The sequence below is a fragment of the Puntigrus tetrazona genome, chromosome 14, assembly GCF_018831695.1.
Source record: "Puntigrus tetrazona isolate hp1 chromosome 14, ASM1883169v1, whole genome shotgun sequence".
Taxonomy (NCBI): Eukaryota; Metazoa; Chordata; class Actinopteri; order Cypriniformes; family Cyprinidae; genus Puntigrus; species Puntigrus tetrazona.
In genome coordinates this window covers 13169577-13189454 of record NC_056712.1, presented here as the reverse complement: position 1 = coordinate 13189454, position 19878 = coordinate 13169577, and the positions used below count along the sequence as shown (strand labels likewise).

General features: G+C 37.3%; 1 protein-coding gene across 3 annotated transcripts in view; it reads left to right on the top strand.

Annotated features, from left to right (window-relative positions):
* Positions 1 to 19878, top strand: part of LOC122357294 (synaptopodin) — a 48465-nt gene that overhangs the window by 14355 nt on the left and 14232 nt on the right. Inside the window, exon 1 of one of the 3 annotated variants that reach the window (XM_043256609.1) lies at positions 16551 to 16689. The exons of 1 other annotated variant lie outside the window; for it this stretch is intronic. The gene's annotated coding sequence lies outside the window, so the exon portion shown is untranslated. Of the gene's footprint in view, positions 1 to 16550; positions 16690 to 16792; positions 16808 to 19878 lie in introns of those variants that run through there. One more of the 3 variants, XM_043256612.1, reaches the window with a different exon arrangement.

The window sequence follows — 19878 nt, the reverse complement described above, 5'->3', positions numbered from 1 at the left end:
TGGACGCAGCAAACGCTCAGCTAATCCAAGAACATAGACAGACATCCAGGAAGAGGGGGCTTGTAAAAACAAGCAAAAAAAGTCCTTAAAGTTATTATCGTCAGTTCCTCACTTAAGAGTGATTTAATATCTTATTTGACAAGTGAAGTGTCACACCTTCTTCTGTGGGTGGGGGTACATTGAAATGTTTTTAGGCTACTTTTAAACAGAAGGCAAGGAATGCCTTGATACTTATAAATCATTGCCTTTCTTAGCCTATGTAATCACTAGTTAAATGAAAAAGGTAAATCTGTAAGACCTAAACAACAACTGCAGTGAGTTTGAGTATGATATTTTTTCCTCAAAACACATTCCATTGCTGAAATACTCTTGCATATACCCAGACTTTTGTCTATAAAAGCTCACTGTAACTTATCCTGCTGGACAGAAAGATAAAGATAAATGAAATGAAACTTTTTTTTACGCTTTCTTTTCCTTTGTTTGAAAAACAAATTCTACATTTTGGTATTATTGTTGAAAAATTACACACTTTACGTTAAGTATATGTAGAATTAAAATCACATTGTAACTAATCCTGCCAAGATAGAAGAATAGAGATTTATTTTATTAGAATTATTGAAGTTCAAAATTGCACAGTTTATGTGGAATATATGTAGAAATAAAAGTAGAAATAGAAATATGAAATATTGCATACCCATACTTTGGATTATAAAGCAACTTATAATATCTCAATAGAAAGATATTTAAATGAAATTAAATTAAAAAAAATAAAAATTTGGTAGCATTGTTGCAAAATCACACATTGTTGCGAAATATACAGTATATAGAATTAAAAATTGTTTTCAATTGTTAATGATATCTTGTACATATAGTTTATTTTTACAGTTGAACTGGTATTGATATCTGCAATATTTGTCCATTTGGAAAATCTGTGGTATCATCCATCACTAGCTTATAGCTATAATACTTTGAGTGCATACTTGTTCCATATGCACAAGTTACAGCCAACAAAAACTGTATACATAACTTACATGCCTCATTCAGCATAGATGTCTGTGACCCAGCCATTTATTCTTCAAAAATGACTTTCACCCACCACAGACGTTGCCGCATTTTAATCACAAAGGTTAGTTACAAGTTGTTTTCTCGCTAAGCAACCCAAATGTTTCTGTCTGCAGAGGAGAGCTCTCAACTGAAAAGATGCGAGCAACTAATTTATGTTTACTGCCTAACCAAACAATTAAGGCTTGGCGAAAAGCAGAAATTACAACACGCATGAGCTGTTGTGGCCTGCTTGATGGAGCGAAAATAGAGGAGACGTCTCTGTTTGGGCTCAGCGTTGATATATATACGGACATTGAGCTTATTGGAAGCTGGGTTTGGGTGGTAATACAACCCATATGTCCCTTTATGCTTTGATCAATGTCTCTTCTCTAGGGTCTTTTTAACAGACGACGTTATTTAACCAGTACCATTTTGTTCATTTAAAATGGTAGCGTAGTTGTTAAAGACAAAGAGTGCCGCTTGACGGGGTTTTACTCCACAATACAGCACCTGTAGCCAGTCTCTAAAGGAAACGACTTCTCCTATTCTCACCATATTCTGACACAGGCATTTAACCAACCCCTTCTTTCCGGGAACACCTCATATCCATGGAATTGAGTGCCGGGTCGGGCCCACGCAGCGGGAGTCCACAACGCAGAGGTTTGGGTTTCTGTTGGCTTCAACAACTCGCTGCAATTTCCACTGTGTCATTTCCTCCCAAGGTCAAAGAGAATCATGGCACTTCCTATTGGTTTGCCAACAACTGGCCTTCCTCCTCCCATTTTCCACCTATAACCTTCTCCTGTTTGCCGTAGAGTCTGTTCCCATGCCAGAGGTGCTCTCTGTGAAGAGAATGAATGGAGACAGCCAGGATTTTTATGTCAGAGCATCTGCAGTAGCTTTTAAGCGGAGATGACATAACAAAGATGACCTCATCCCCTGTGAATACGATTTAGCTCCCTGTAATTAGCGTATCGTTCTCTGTATAGAGGCTTGTAAAACACTTATTTTAGTCCCAGGCGTGCAGATGAGACTTCTGATCTGTGCAACGGGTGATGTTATATAGCAGAATTTATATGGAAAAAGGAAAAAGGAGGCCTGAGTAACAATAGCAGGGAGTTTTATTGCAATGCATCTGTATTGAAATATAAGCTTTTTCCCTGGAAAGATACTCCAAGGCTGAAATATTCTCACACAACCAGGCCTTTGACTAACACATTGTGACGTATCCTTCATGCTTAGACAGAAACTATTTCATTTGATCATTTTACTAGTGATTAAAAGCTCTTTATCTGCCACCATGGGATAAAAACATAAAAAAGCAATTGTAATTTTACCTGGAGACAACATTGGATACATTTTTTCTTCACAATTCTAAGTTTACATCTAGTTCTTTTTTGCTGCCACAGAGAAAAAAAGCTTTTTTTTTTGCATCTGACTTTTTTTCTCCAGAATTTTTTTTCTCAGATTTTTTTTTTATTTCTTAGTTCATAGCTCCACACAATTGCAAATTTATATTTTATATTTTTTTATCCTGTCGCAGTAATAAGCTTCTATAATCTTGTGTTTTTATGTTTACCTTTACATTTGTTTGCAAGTTTATGCTTTACATTTTAATAGCTGGTTGGCATTTATTAGAACATTTCTGAGCGAGCTTCCACCTTCCCCAGCTCTACCTGTATAGATCTGCTATAGGGTTATTTTAAATAGCTGTTTGTGTGGCAGCAGTGTGTCTTTTTGACTGTTTATTTTTGGAGTTTTTTCCTTTGTTTTGATAAGATTGTAGAGTAATAACAGCAAGCAAAGTGGGAGAGAGAGAGGGGGATGGGATTGGGAAAGGTCCACAAGCTGGGACTCAAACTCGGGACACCCAGAGTGCAAAGGGAATATAGGCGAGCATGTGTTAAATACTCACAGCACCGTATTGCGTATGTATTGGGAGTAGCAAGTTCCTGGACTTGCTTTACAACCTCGGCAATAAAATACAACAACAGCAATAACCAATAGCAGCAACAACTTAGCAGATCTATTACACGAACGTTGTCATATCCATTAGCATTTTTTGGCAACATCAACAGCATATCAAGAAAAAAGTGCAGAAAATCTGTGTGCCCTGCAGAAATTGTGCAAAAAATTTGTAGTTGTTCAATGCTGAAAGCTCCAACAGTTTAGTGCGCAGTATGCATCAGAGATTCAGCAAATGGACTGTGGGCGGTCCTGGAACTAACACTAGATTAGAATGCTTGCAGCTCCACATTTGCCTGACAGCTCGTATTAAATTCAATCGTGGTATCTGCTCAAAGGGCTCTTGTCTATGACATAAATGTCATCAACACGGCAAGTGTTAACAAGAACTTTATTTCTTCCTTTGGTCTTAGCAGTGAAACAGACACTTCTTTGTCCAAAAAGAGATAAAATATGACAGTTGGCCAATGGAAAAAATAAAGTTTTCCATGCCTAATGGGATTCAGCTGTGGTTCTAATCAAAGGAAGATGACAGGAAATGTAACAAAGCCGGAGCAAGATGGTTCAAACAATAGCTACAATAGTCTGTTTTTAAACAGACCTTCAATCCGGCTGTTCAGTCTGTGATCTCGGCCTGTGCTTAGACGTGATAGAAAAGGAAAAAAAAAACTTACAAGGATACATGGAAATGATACAGACTTCTGCAGAACATCATATCATGGCCTCATAACTTGGCCATGACTGGGACTTCCCTACTAATAGACTCATTAATTTATCCTGTTGATATTTTAGGCACGCTGGGAAAAGTCTGACAGTGGGTTGTAGTGTGTTGGACTTTCTTGGTGGGCATCACATTGGCTGCAGCATGGAATTGTTCATTACAGGGGTGGCATAATGGTAAACCGGCCTACAAGTGTTCATTCACCCCTCAGACACATAACAACTTGACCAGTCACTGAACACACTGCATGAGGATGGTTAATATACCTAATGCAAAAATAAGTAGAAAGGCATTGAATAAGGTTGAGCTCAGTAGGCTCCAGTGATACAGTTTTATATTTATTTTTAAGAATATATATCAGTGAATGTTATTATTAATATTCTGCAAATACCATGTGCTAAACATAACAAAGACATATTATATTATGGCAGAAGACATGCAACTCTTTGTCAGGTATAATGAAATGGATTGTGCTTTGCTGAATAGTAAGGAATGTTCCTCATAAGAGTATTGTGGTCTGTTTTTATCCCTTTTAAATCTCAAGACTTTCCTGTTACTGCCAGTCAAAACACTAAGATATACCACAACAATCCGCTCTGACTCAAAGCACAGAAAGAAATAATAACAATAAATAAATAAATAAAAAACTGTTAGGGAGTGGGAGTAATTTGTCTACCATTTACGGGGTGCATGGACATTGTGTTTTTTGCAAATCTAGACTTCTTGTTTGCTGAAAGTTTTTTTAATCTTCTTGAAAGCACAGTAATGATATTACAGTGACGAATGGAAGGAAAGTATTTGGCTTCATTCAGTTTTGAATGCAAATAGCAGGGACTTTAAGATTTGGTTTCACTGGATGACTCTCTGGAATATTTTCCATCAGTGGCAGAAAACATTTCAGTCAGTTGGAAATGTCTGTGTTATATATATATATATATATATATATATATATATATATATATATATATATATATATATATATAAAATGCATTGAAATTAGAGGTTTGTCCAAGAATAGCTTCGGATTGATATGGTTATTGGTAATTTAGTCATTCCACATTCCTCACAGAGCTGGAACTGTTCATCTTGGCTGAAGCCAAATCCCTTTCAGAGCCTGTTGATAACAAACCACCATCACTCAAGCCTCTCCGGGATCATTGTGTGATTAACGCAGTGCAAATTCTACAAATATTGCAGATATTTTAGGTGTAATTATAGACTGTAAATACTAGTAACATTTTCCTTGTCAAATACTGATAGCAAGAGATTTCTGAGTTAAATCAGGTTCCACTGAATCGTAAATCATGGTTAAATCTAAAGAAAACAATAGATCTCATTGACCCAGTGAGACGATTTTGTTATGCCAGCTATGGCGTAGACAAAACAATAAAAAAATGCCCGTGAGGGCTCTAAAATAGCTAACAAATAGAAAAAAGTACTCCTAAATTGTGTGTGTGTGTGCAAACTGTAATACATGATTATACATTAGATGTATTAGAAAGTACACAGTTTTAAAATAAATGTATTTATTTTAAATTGGGCAGGCATCTTGGAAATCAAAATTATATTCATGATTTTTTGATGAATAAAAAGTCAAAAAGCAAACAAACAACAAAAAACACAGAATTTATTTATTTATTTTCAAGTTGGGCCGTCCTCTTGGAAATGATATCAAATGATGCCAGATGTCTGACCTTGCACACCATTCCAGTGGTTGCTTTAAAGTAAGAGGTGGGAGAATTCCAAGCTGTCTGGAATGCAGCATTAGACAAATGATGGGGGTGAGGTGATGTTTTTGCATAGCCTTATGGGAAGTGATGACATATCAAAACCTCAAAGGGCAAGTCTGGTCCAGCCATCCCGGTTGAGGGCACGTCTGCGGTCTTCCTTTTGTGTTCACAAATGCTGGCTTGAAGAAGGCCTAGTTACAACACACCTTACTCGCACAAAACACTCCTGAAATCAAGACCTGTGCCACGAGAGAACGAGAAGGAAATATTTTTATAGTGGAATATTCCCAGAGGAGGTTTTTCTTCCTGCGTAGCTGGACTTTAATAAGAAAATGGAGGCCAAAGTCTCTCCAAAGACATGTTGACAGTTTTGTGTCCCTTCTTGATTGAATTATTTATCCAGAATAATAAAACTTGACCTTGAAGTTTTGCTTTACCAAGCTGAGCAAAAAAGGTTTTGGGTTTTATGTACTGTAGAACAGTAAAAGCAACTGGAAATCATGTCCTCTGCAAAAAACATTACCGTCTTTTTATAATATGCTAAATTATTGTCCGCTTTCGGATGCTAGGCTGTTTAAATCGTTTTTGTTTTTTTATGTGAACAAATTTAACATGTCTGCTGTGGTTTGTTATTTTATAGTTCGTCTTTTAGTGATTCTGGGTGTGTGTAGTATAGAAAAATACTGAGAAACTGGGAAAATGTTGCGTCAGTGTTTTTAATAAAAGAAGAAATAGTTTGTGAACCACAATGCAAGGCTGGACTATGGGAATTGCACTGTAAAACAATGAATAACGAGGCTTTGAAATCAATCTCTATGACTTCATACAATCACACAACAATAACCCAATGCAGAACTGACACGTATAAAAGAAATGTAGTTTCAGTGAGGTCACACACCCCAATGAATCACGCTGATTTTAGAAAAGGCTGTCTAACTAAAGAGGTAACGTCAAATTGGCCAGACCTCCCTTTCTATCGCCTCCCGTTTCCTTTGAAACAAAGGAAATTCTTTTCCCAGCTCCAGTTGGTCAATACATCAAATCTCAAAGACACGGTTATGTTCTGATAGCGCACTATCAACCTCCGCCCCATTAAACACCTGACTGACTGTACGTGAGGCTGTTAACAACACACAACAGACCTTCCATTAAAACCATAAGCCTCTCTTTTGGGGCTGGACTAACAGGTCACACACCGATAGTTGACTTTTAACCCTGACAAGTAGCCGAGAGGGCCAGTAAAACCACATGAATATCTGCATGGAATAAGCATCAAAATCCAGCTTCCCAAAGAGCAAAATGCAGAGGATAAATGCAAGAGCGTGAGACATAAACCCTCCTCAAAAACCCTGTTTAGTCTGTTTCTACTTATCTGTATTTGTTTTTGCATGTCTGTTTACTTGGAAAGGAAGGTCATTGTTAAGTTGCGATCATGCTAGTGAACATTACAGCAGTAAAGCCCTAGAGACCTTTCTGGATGTCGTGCTGATGTTGTTAAAGCAGTGGCAAGGCCAGAAATTTTCAAGTGAGTGGACCTTGTTGAAATAGAGTGGGCCTCAGTGCCTTTGGCTTTTGGCTTATAGAGGAAAAGGCCAAAAATATTAGCTGGAAGTATTGGAAATAATAATGTGACTTGAAAATGTGATAACAGATAGTCTTGTCATATATCATTGAAAAGGCATTGTTTCAGACCAAACAATAGCAAATATGAATAGTATATACAGGTTTGCGCTGTGTTTTGGTTTGTAGCTTCACCAAACATTAGTAAACCGTTGTAGATTGACAGCTCTTGCATTAATCTTTTGCCATATAGAAGTTGTACTAATATCCCACTATTCTTATCATAAAAACATTGGGTGGACCAGCGCATCAGGCTGAGTGGGCTAGTGCCACCCTGGCCCTTATATTTTCTCTCACAAAACTGTTTTATGGCTTCTGAATATTCAGAATATAATACGAGTTTATACAGTCTTTAATTTTGGAAATTAGAAAGCAATTTTGCCTTTATTATTCATTCATATTCTATATAATTTAACTTTAATATAACTTTAAAATCCTCCAAAATCCTTCTGGACTGACCTGTGGATGAGTGAAAAATGACACATGGTTCAATAGTTCAACTAATCCTTTAACTGCTGTTGGAGAAAAAAGAATTTATGTTATTATTTCCTCACCCATGTTGTTCTACACCTGTATGACTTTCTTCTTTCAGATCAATTATGTGAACCAGATCAAATGATTCAGTAGAGAAGTCCAACTCAACCTAAAGATTATTTCAAGAATCATTCCTATTAGTGAATAATGACTGCATTTTCTCATCCATAGCTTTCTGTACCAATTTTATGATCTTTTATGGTGCATTTGCCTGAATATTAAAGAAACATCACATTTATTAGTCATTCTTTTCCATGCTATTGCAATATGATTCTTCAAAATCCTCCCTTTGTATTACAGGGAAGACAAAGACAGTTTAAACATGGTGAGAGTGACTAAATAATGACACAGTTTTCATTTTTGTGTCACACTAATCCCTTAACTGGTGGTGAAACCCGATTAAACAACCCAGGTGTAACAGCAGTCCTAAAATGACCGTCAACCACAAGTTTGAGCTTAAACCTGTTTCTGACATGCTGTCAGCACAGACAGCTGCTTATGTTTCAGCACAAAGACTAAGACGGATTCAGGAAAAAGCAGAGATGTAATCTGATGTGCACATCCTCATTTTAAGCACAAAAGTAACATGGAAAAGCTATGTGTGCAAAAAAGAAAATACAGCCTGACGACGTTGATCTACGACTCTGAGCCACGATATCAACGACTCGACATTCTCCTTTCATCTCATCTTGTTTGACTGGGTGTAAGAGGCAACGTAGGTCTGTTTATCTGCTCCCCTGGACAATCTCAAGAAGTGGGGTCATCCCAAGGCCCACGATCAAGGCATCTGCCTAACAGCTGCAGGACAGCTCATTGGGGGGGTGGAGGGTGATGCCCTGGAACTCCGTCGCTCCTCTATGGAGGCGGTGAACTTGAATGAGCCCTTTCTGTCTGTTGAAAGGCTTGGTTTTGTGTCCATGGCCCGAGGCACTTTGCCTTGCTCAGAACGTTCTGTTTTCCACAGCAGGGGCTAATGGAGAACCCTGTGGTTAAATAACGCGTATAGTACGCAGTGAAGAAATGAGTGTAAAACATCAGGGCTTTCCCTGACTCCCGGGATCAACTTTTATGAGACAAACCACAAATCTGTTCTCCGATCAGTCTTATGGTCAGGTTTTACCATAGGACATAACCAGGCAGGGCTAAAAAAGTGCCTCTTTGAGTATATTTAAAAACGATCTGAGCCAGGGAGGAGGCTTTCATCGGTAGCTCAATTCACACATAAGGTTAGATCATTATGTAATTATTCAATATTCATTTCCCTTTTGAATATATAACAAAAGCAAAGACATTAGATGATTGCTGAAAGCCAGACAAGCTGGTGATGGAAAAGAAAGATTGTGAAGAGAAAAAAAAAGAAGCATTGAAGTATTGTTCATTGTCCAAAGAATAAAAATACTCCAAGTCATTGAATGGAAAAGATATGAAGGGGGGTTGTTAAATCAGAGAGTAAGAATTTGAGAAGCCCGAGCACATATGGCTGGAGTCATAGAGCGTAATTGCTCCCAGGCCTGTTGCAAAAAGAGGGAAGAGAAGTAGCTGTACAAATAGCGCTATGAATCATGGGATTCATATTTTTCCTAAGAGGCTATCAGACACAAGCACCGTATTTGGGCAGTCTGAAAAGCCGTGAGAGTTGTCTGGACATTTGAAAACCAACAAAACGGCTTAATTAAAAACCTGGGAGACCAAACGTAGCATTAGCAGAGAGGTATAGATTAGTTTATTGACGTACGATAGAGAAAGGCAATGGATTTCTTAGTAAATGTTGACATAGCCCGGCGTATCTGTTCTGCCCCTAATTGCTGCCGGTCTCCAGTGACCAAGTAAAAAAGAGAGGCCTCCATACAAAGGACATGAGCCCCTGCTCATTACAGCAGCACTGGCTTATATAATGAAACACACAGTGCAGCACAATCACATTGGGGGCCACTGATTCCCTGGAATGCTGAATTACACATCCACACTTAGGGAAAGGGTTAGAGAGAGACAGAATGAAAACTGTGAGTGAAAGAAGACAGAAAAGCCAAGTTCTGATATTACAGCCTCATCAGCCTAATGTCATTTGCAGCATGGAGAAAAATCACATAGGGAGCAGAATGCAAAGATGTAATCTGACACACAAACATATGAATATTATGAGTCAGTTCTTTATAGTGAATTAAAAACCTACAGTGCAAACAACGTAGCTCGATTCCCAAATAAGTGTTTCTAGAAAGTGAATCAGAAGCCTATAGTGTATTCAGTGAAATGCAACTGATTCCCAAATGAATGATTCAAAAGTAATTTTTAGCGAATCAAAATGAATCTGTAGTTTAACACCTGAATAAATGCATGATTCTAGTGAATTTATTTTAATTTAATAAAAAAAAGTAGATTGTAGATGCAATGTAGATTGATTTTTAAATCAGTTGGATATTTTTAGTGAATCTAACACATCTAGCTTTCAATTGTGAGACTTTCATCACAGATTGGTTGTCCATGTGAAAAGTATAAAAGTGCAAATAATTTTGGCAAGTACTGTACTATAAAAATGAAGTAAATACAAACTATATTTTTGTTTGTAGTATTGTTAAGAGTATGCTTTAGGCCATTTATTGGGCTGCATTAAAATTGCATCCAAAAAACTATGTAAAGAGTCATTCGAAAGCCTGTGTGAACACACCTTTTAGAAAAATCATTTATTTATTCATTTAAAAGTATCTCATAATTTGCTATTGAAATTGTATATGTACTTTTTTTCCAAATCAGTGCTGAAACATTTGGGAACATAAAGTAAAATTGGATCCAGCGCTGTTAAATTCTTGACATTTTTTCAATGTATTACAGAATTAGTGGGATTTTGCTGAGAAATTGTTACGCTTGATAGGGTTGTTTATTTGTAGGTGCTGTCTAATTGTTTTAACTTCTGATTCACTGAAGGAATTATGCAAATCACATAACTGCATAAACACCCATAAAATATGCTGACCCTGTTTTGCAGGGACTTGGTAAATAAGATACAGGTTGAAATATGGTATCCAACTGTTTAATGAATTTACCCCAGGTCTCTGAGCTCAAATTCACTAAGGCTGCTTGTTCCTGAGATATTTAGTTTATTTGCATCTTGGAATGATTTTGATTACAATCTAGGGAACGGGGATCAAAACAGACTGAGAGAGAAATGCCGTCCCACTCTGGTTCTCATCTGTATTTCAGTTCTTTCCCAGGGCATGTTTAAAAACAACCCATCATTTTTCTGTTTGTTCCTGTGAATCCAGAGATTTTTGCTTACCCTGTGGCCAAACACCATCATCTAAATGTGTACAATAATTAAACCAGATGTATACAATACCAGTATAATTAAAAATGCATTCTAATACCCCAAAGTATTTCTGAGTATTTTTGAGCAAAATGCAGCCATTGGTTACTGTGTGGTGATCTATGTGTTACGACAGGAATTTAGAGGTGTCTGTGCCAGTCTAAGGAAAAGCTCCCACCCATTTCCTGTCATTCTTTCGTGCATCATTAATATGTATAACAGTGCTGGCAGCTGTTCCTCAATGGCCTGTAATGCTGTGTGCTGGTTGGAATTGCAGTATATCTTAAATGCACAGTAAACTACCATTCTATAGATCAGACGTGTGATGCAAGACTGTATTATGTGTTCATTATAATAGTTTTAATCATGCACGTGCCTATTTTCTTGGCTTTTTGAGTGAAATATGCTTGTTTAAAATATGGCCAACCAGTCATCACACTGTCTTGACTAGCCAGAGACAGATTAAAAGTCTCTTTATGGTAGTTTTCAGAAATTTCCTATCTACTACTTATTACATTTTGTAGAGAATTAATTTTGCTTGCTAATTTGTGTCATACAGCAATCATAATTTTTTTTGGATGAACTATGTTTTTATAAGAGACTGTTAAAAGTGTTAAAAGTAACATATCATGAAAATCTAAATTTTCCAGATTTTGAGTGCTAAAATCAGCATCTACCAAATAAACATGAAAAAAATTAGCTCTGTAACTTTGTTTTTAGTAAGCCTTTTTCTGCGAGCCTTTCTTAAGAGAGGAGACAAGAGAGCAGTGAATTTATTGACTTATACTGCTGCTACCACACAGATTTAATACAAACGTGCAATTTATTTCCCAGTCACAAACATTAACTGACTGCTTTTGTAACTTGTGTGTTTTTGATGTAAACGTAACTGTCTGTGTCCTTCAGATGTGCGCGCAGAAAAACATATTATAAGTTTAAACTAATATGGTTTAAAACCCATGATTTCAGCACGATAAACATGACAACTGGAATCAAAACAGATGTTTTTAGGAGGTACAAGCTGTAATGGTGCATATCTATTCTGGTAAAAGGGGCAGGGTGTAGCAGCTCATTTGCATTTAAAATGACAGGCACGAAAATCTGACGGTTTCTGCATCCATTCAAAATAGGCATTTTCAGAATGATATAACAAATGGTATGTGGGGCATTTTAAACTGAAACTTCACAGACACATTATGAGGACACCAGAGATTTATATTAAATATTGTAAAAAGGGACATAATATGTTATTATTTCAGCCCTCATTCTGCCTCTGTTTGAAATGATCCATTTGGGGGCCGTCACCAGTAATTCTTGGGAAAAAGTATCCCCACTATTTAATGTGAATACAAATCATAAAAACATTATCCATATAAAACATTTAAATATATTTGCACAATCTTTTTAAACAACACATGTGAACATGGTGAACGTTCTTTTACTTTTCCATTTTTTCTGTTGTGGTTCAGAAACTGAACTATATTGGTACAAAATATCAGAAACACAACACAGATTGTATGATGATGATGTAAAACAATTCTCCGATGTCTTGTGCTAGAGGTAGTCGTACTTAAATGTATTTTCCCATGTGACATCATAAATCCCACAACATCCAAATTTCACAATTTTAGGAGCTTGGTTACATGCTTTTTTAACACTGATGAGGATGTTTAAAGATATGGATATTTTAATGGTACAAATACCTAAATGATTAAGGGAATGTCATGACCCCTTTTAAATGTGCACTTGGACTTAATTGTGAGAACAACAATCTATTCTGGATTTTGAATTCGAAAGCTGTGCAATCTAACTTTGGAAGTGCAACTTAAGTTTAAAAGCTTGGAGTGACTTCAAAGGTAGATCTTTGTTTCATGGAGATTTATCGATCAGTGGGAGGAAGTGTTTGATATGAGATGTTGCCGAGTTTCCAGGTGCTGACTCCCAAATGCGGTGGAAAAATCTGTGTAGAGCATAAACACCATCTCTTTTCAGGTGCATTCGCCTGGCAAACACACCTGTGATTGGTGAGATGTCTGAAATAACATTGCTGCACCCATAGAAGGCCCGACTCTCAGTCTCCATTTATTGCGCAAACGATTTCATGGCCATATCTGCCGTTTGTTTGCGTTGGCCCGTGTAAAATCATATCTTGTGTGGTGATGGATTACACAACGGAGCCAGTATGTGTCATATTAAGCAAGTTATCAAAACAGCACTAGGTAAGAAACCAAATAGCGGTGATTGTTTCCAAGTGTGTCTTATGATTAATCCAGACTTGTAATGCTGATTCATATCTTTTAGGAGTTTCTCTCACTTTGCTGGCAGAACCAGCGCCAACCGCTCTCACCTCTGGGTTTGTTTGCGGTCTGGACGCATACTCATCAACGCGGGAGCCCTGTAGACTAAAGAGCTTGATTTGTACTCCCCTCTTGACAAATGATATAAATACACATTAAGCAGTGAAAGCGTTTGTTTTAGGAACTCTTTTAAAACACCTCCAGAGGCCAAGAAATGCTCCATAAAACAAAGACGTTGCAGTGCTTGTTAAGCGAGGATGGGGAGTGGGGTGCAGAGGCATTGAGTCGGGTTGAGGTTTTGGATGGGAGTAGAGGAACTCCGGCCACATGAAGACGCCCAGTCGCTTGCTCTCAGAGATTTTGACTTTGTGATTTCTCACGTCATTGCTCAATCGCACACCCACACCCTTCACCGCGTTGGGGCAGGCCGTCTGGTACGAGCTTTGCTCTAAACCGCAGCTCAGTGGGCCCTGCAGGGTCTGCGGCGCTGGTCGCTCTCTGGCATAAATCAACACAAGTCATTCTGATGAAGATATAGTGGGAAAAGGCCTTGTGAAAGAAGAAAGCTCATAAAAGGCCCTGGTTTCTGAACTGTTTCTCTAGTTAAAAGAATTTCGAGATGCAAAAACTACTTTCATTCTACCAAATTCAAATGAGAGTAATGATTTTAATATATTATTTTTAATATAAATAATTAAAATAAATTTATATTTTATTTTATTTTTTATGGTCTGGGTGGGCTTCTCATGTCACACCCTAGAACCGGCAAGAGTCTGTTTGGTGATTATTTCTGCACACTGGAATGAGGATGAGGATGAGGAAACCTGTTTTCTGACTTTTCGAATTGTGTGTCATTTTTGTGCTTTGAGGATGAGAAATCACCATATTTCCCAATGTTTTGCCAAAATGTTGGTGTCATCAAAGCTTTGAAATATACTGTGCAGAGTATGGGATATTTATTAGATTTTTGTTCAGGAAAAAATGAGTTGACTAGATGCATAACAACAAAAAATATCTACCATTTTATTTGTGAAATCAATGTTTTCGAGGTAAAATCTGTTGCAGATACCAGAATCAACTCTTAAATACCCCACCCAAAAAACCCACTGAAATTATGAAGGTTTTTACTTTCATGGTCTTCCTGTTTAAATTGGCAATTTTTGGTCGTAACCTGGAATGTGTACTAGAAATTTAGCTGTTTAGTCACGTAGTCTGGCTACGTGAGTGTAGGATATCTGGATAACATTGTTGTTATCGACCTCCTTGAAGTCCTGGACACCCGTGGGGCTTTTGCAATTGCCGGTGGAGCATAATCAAACATTTTTTAACTCGGTTGGATTCAGTTTCATCTCTCAACAGGGTTTTGGTGGTCTCCTGGAAGAGGGCGACGGAGAGGTTCACTTACAGGCTATGTATTACTCCAATCAAATGATTTCTCTGCTATGGCCTTCTCGCAGTAACAGACTCAAAAGAGGAGGAGAATGTAAACCAGAACACTTAGGAAATTCCACACACACTTCAGAAGAAAAGCCCAGATTTGATGGAATGTGTTCTAACATTTCCTCCACTGGTCCGTTCAGCTACACATGGATACAGATGCTACAGTGAGACATGCACACACGCTTCTAGATGTATGCAGACACAGCTGCTCTTTGAGAAAGTCACGCTAGACTGGTGAAAGAAGAAATGCAATGACAGGCTGACCAGCTGTAAAGAGGGCGTTGGGGAAAAAACAAATATGTTTGCAGAGGCGGGAGGGATAGAATAAAGGAGTCGAAGAAAGAGAATAGAAGAGAAATGGCCTGTTTTACACTGTGCATCTCTGGCTTTGCATAAACAGATGCATATTGTGAAATGTACTGTGATGTTAAGAGATATTGCATATCACAAACAGACATTATTTTTAGGATTTGCAGGAATTTAAGTAGTTAATGTAGCGTTAGCCCTCCACTAAGGTAGCACACTGACAAAATGATTAGCTTTCCCCTATATACAGTATAATGTTAAGGTTCACATCAAAGGTCAACTAATCAAATCAAAAATTTTCTTTTGATTAAAGCTTCTTTAATTAAAAAAATTATTTTCCTTAAAGCTAAATGTATTAAAAATGACAGTGATTATATATATTTTTTTTATTTTTCCGTATTTAATTTTTACATTATTATTATTATTTAGCATATTTATGTATGTAAAAAAAATGTAAATTAAAATTTTTTACATTATTTAGCATTATATATCAAATAGATATGTTCAGCGGTGACTGCTCTTAAAGAAATAACAGCTAAAACAACCTAATTTCCAGCTGCTGTGATGTCTGTTCATTAAGAATAAAAGAACAAAGAGGAAATCAATAACTTTTATATAGCTGTAAGTATTTACCTGTATTTATAGAATTTAGTGTTTGATAACTTAAATTTCTGTATATTTCTGGGCACAGGTAAAAAAGCTTTAAGTGATTATTATAAAATTATGCATATATTAATTATTATTATATAATTGCATAAGTTAACAATTTAAATAACCACAATCGTTCTTTATCATATGTCTGACAATTTTTGCCTGACAAACTCTTTTGACAGAGACGGTAGTCTGAATATGGCTAACGGCCTCAAATATCACCCAGGTACGACATTTTAACACAGAAGCAAATATTTGATGGGTTTACACAGGATCTCAATGTTTCAGACAGAGTGTTTTTTTTAACTGTGAGACGATACAGATCAGAGCTTAGTTTGCACAGTTGCATACAACACTGATATATCATAAAAATCATTTTCACTAAAATAACCTTTAAACATGCTCTGAAGTCTGTAATCTAACCATAGTATTTGTCCTGCCACAGATACCTTGTTTTCCATCTCGCGAGTCTGTTTTCAGACAGACATCTCTGTCTGGAGATCAGGGGGCTTTAGATCCCATCCCACTGAGACTTTAAGTGTCTTACTTTGCTTCAACACGCAGCTCAAAAATCATTGCAGGGGCTCTCCACGTCTGTGAAACCAATCTGCAAGCCCCTTTTGTGTTACACTTTATTTTTCTCAAGAGAAAACACGCGACACTGGTTGCTTTTTATAACTCCAAGCAATCAGAAACGAGCGCATATTGGCAGTTTCATTGCTGCCTATACGTTCTATTCCCCTGTCCGGTGTAAAAATTTGAGCGGGACAAAGAGCAAAGTGCACACCGATCCTCAAACACCCCTACTTTAAATATGAAAATATATAATGGTATAATGTGTTCAGTATGCATGCTTGAAGGAAACCATATGAAGAAGGCAGACAAAGAACTCTCTGTGTTCCAATTCCTGCTCGTCCACACCCCCTTTTTCCCTTCTTTCGGTCTGCGAGAGAGAAAGAGAGAGCAAGAACGAGAGCGTAACTCCATGTGAGACAGAGGGGGAGGTGAACGCAAGGAGGACCTGAAAAGGGGCTGTACAAACTAACCATCACATACACACCGAAGCACTTGGGAGTACAGGTGAGTCTACCATGAGCTCCAGACTTTCATTGAGTTTCTCTTGGCATTGGGTTATCAACAAACAGCTTTATCACCTGTTGGATCGCAAACGGCATCCTTGAAGGACCTACTGTGTGAGGTAGCCAGCTGCAACCGGGAGGAATGTTTCTGAAGTCGATCTTTCTAAATATTTGGGTTGAATAATTGAGGATGTTAACTTCATTCTCCTCCCGGTGGAGGAATAATCTCACTAGCAATGGGCTTCACGTGTTGGCTGTCCTTTGTCCTGCCTGTGTGTGGTTCTTAGGATGATCAATTTTAGCAGCATGCAGTAACAGTAGAACGAATATCCGGTGCTGGAGTTTCTTAGCGACGGTAATGACTTATACATTAAGCAGGGGTTCTGTTTAGCAGAGACGTCACGCTGAGCATCTGTCACTGACCTGTATCTGATCTGAACTTTTATAGAGTGGCATAATTTGCAGGACTTATTAAGTCGCAGCTTTAATGGTACTAAAGCTGTATCTTCTATTTGGATCTGCTAGATAAGTTTACTATTGTATTTACTGCTTTGTAAGAGTTCAAAAAGGATTGTTTAGCTTTTTTATGTGCTTATGGCTCTTTAATGAGCCCTTTAAAATTCAATTAAAACAGTAACAGTGTTTACACTTTATCCCAAAGCACCTGGTTTTGTCATTTTATTATCCTTCTAAGTGAGTCTCTGCAGACTTTAACTCATGTTTATATAGTGTTATGTACAATATAGATATCATAAAAAAACTGAATCAGTTAACATCAAATACGTGCACTAAAAAAGACAGTTGTGTCATGATCGAGTTTGCTATTGAACGCACAACGCAGCACAGAGACCTTGCACATCTATGATTTCAATGGCAAGTTGTGTTCCTATATAATTTATATATGTACCCACTATATACTTAGTACCTTTATAAAGCAAATACCGTGTCTCTGAGCCTCATTGAAGTTTATAAATAATGGTGTTTTTGCTGTCTGTCATCAACCTGTGCAAGTCAAGGCATGCTGGCTATCTGCTGAGAATTACTCTCAAAGAATGCCAAAAGTAGAGCGCAACCCCCAAATTATTTTTCAGTCCACTTACAGGTGCTTCAATAGGCCTTTGTGCGAAAGAAGCCGAGTTGAAGAGCAGGTCTCTGCATTGTGCCATGGCGTACGGTTGAAGGATCTGGCCCTGGAGGGGAGTAATGGATCTGGGAGATTACAGAGACATGTCGGGCCCCGGAGGTCTATCAAAACGCTGTGTCAGACACCGTTACGTACACTATTACTGCTCATATTATGCACTGTAACGGATACAGCCCAAAACACACACAAATGCTATCTCCCAGTACCTGCATCCGGTGCCTCGGGACTGATAGTGTATGGAATGTGATTGGTAGAGCTCAGTACGGCTCATTAGATTGGTGCATGAGCCAAGTGTGCCCTCATTGGATTGGAATGACTCATAAATCAAACGATGGCAAATTGTTAGAGATATGTGAGCGAGCCATGCAGTTAGGTTGGTATGCTAATGTTGTCATTTAAATACCTGGAGAGTGAAATCAAACATGCTTTAAAACACTTTTATCATTATTATAGCTTTTTATGTAATATTTCCCCTATAGTTCAAATGCTTCCGATCTTCTTTCAACCAGCTTTCAGTCTTCAAGGTGTTTTGGTGAGTAAAGGATTTAGTTGATTGCTAATTAGCTGGTAAGTTTATGAGGAACTGCAACATTCTAGAATGCAATAAACTGAATTTTATGGGTTGAGAATCTGAGCTTCTCTTAGGTTAAGTAAGATGCGATACTTTTAATGTAAGGAAATGAATGGAAAATTATGTACAAAAGCTAACCTTAAAAATCTTGAAAAATTCAGTGGTCCATAAGTCTTATTCTTACCATATATATATATATATATATATATATATATATATATATATATATATATATATATATATATACACACACACACATATACATGGATACTATAATATATTTTTTAAATATTTATATTTCAGTGTATAAAAAAAAAAAAAAATGTCAGTGCATCATAAGAGGTCACGTTACTCAAAAGCATTACAAAACAAAGCAACTGCTCTTTATGTTTCGTCCAAAGCAGTGAAAGGCAGAGAGCTTGTGAGAGGCTTTTGTAGGCAAGAGTGTTTGTTTTGTTGAGTTGATTGTCTTTATTTGTGGAGGATGGCATGGAGGGCATGAACAGTGGGTGTCGTTTTTAGTGGCCACTTTGAGTCAACTGTTGGAGTGGGTGGGTTGTAAACTCCCAAACATAAACGCACAGAGGTCGAGTTAATCACTGGGAGAGTGAAACAGACCGCTCATTTGTCATAGGTGTTATTAGTTAAAACAATGTTTGAAAGGGGGTGATGAAGACTAATGGGGTCTTATTACCTTGTGTGACCCGCGCCCTGCTGTAGCCTACAGGATGTGAGAGAGACGACACTCAGCTGACAGGGTGATTCAGTGCTATTGAGACTAGACTGTGCTATTTGTACAATTGCCAAGTAACACACTGTCCTGTTTCAACATGCAACTGAAACAGTTAAAACATTTCCTAATACATAAAATTCCTTCATTTACAAACCGACAGATGATTTATATAGTGGCTTCACCCTTAAATCTTTAAAAACCATGACTAAAATTTTTTGTTCAAGCTTTTAGTTCTGATTCTTATAGGTTTTTAGATGGTCCAAGTGGAATCTGTGGACTGTGGAAGAGGTTTTGTGGACAAAAAGTGTAAAAATTAAACCATTAAAAGTATTTAATATTAAAGTATTAAGTATTAAATGGTGCGCTAGAGTTTTAAAATAAATTATTTAATATAAAGTCCAAATACAAATATACTAAAATATTTAGAGTGCGAAATGTAGACTTTTAATAAAAATGATAAAATCTTTCTGAACAGATTTCACATGTTGCAGTTTTGAAAAATATTGACCTTCCTTCCTTTTTATAAAATAAAACCCCTAATTGGGCAACACCTATTCCTTTCATTATCCTGTCTCCTTCATATTAGTCCAGAGGAAAATGAGATATGCATTGTTTCAGCTCCACATGTAGGAAATGCAGTTTATTCCTCCCACTGATTTGACAATGGGTGGGGTGTCATTTTCACAAATGATATCAAGTGCACAGTACCAGAGGAAATACCCCTCCTTCATACAGTATAATA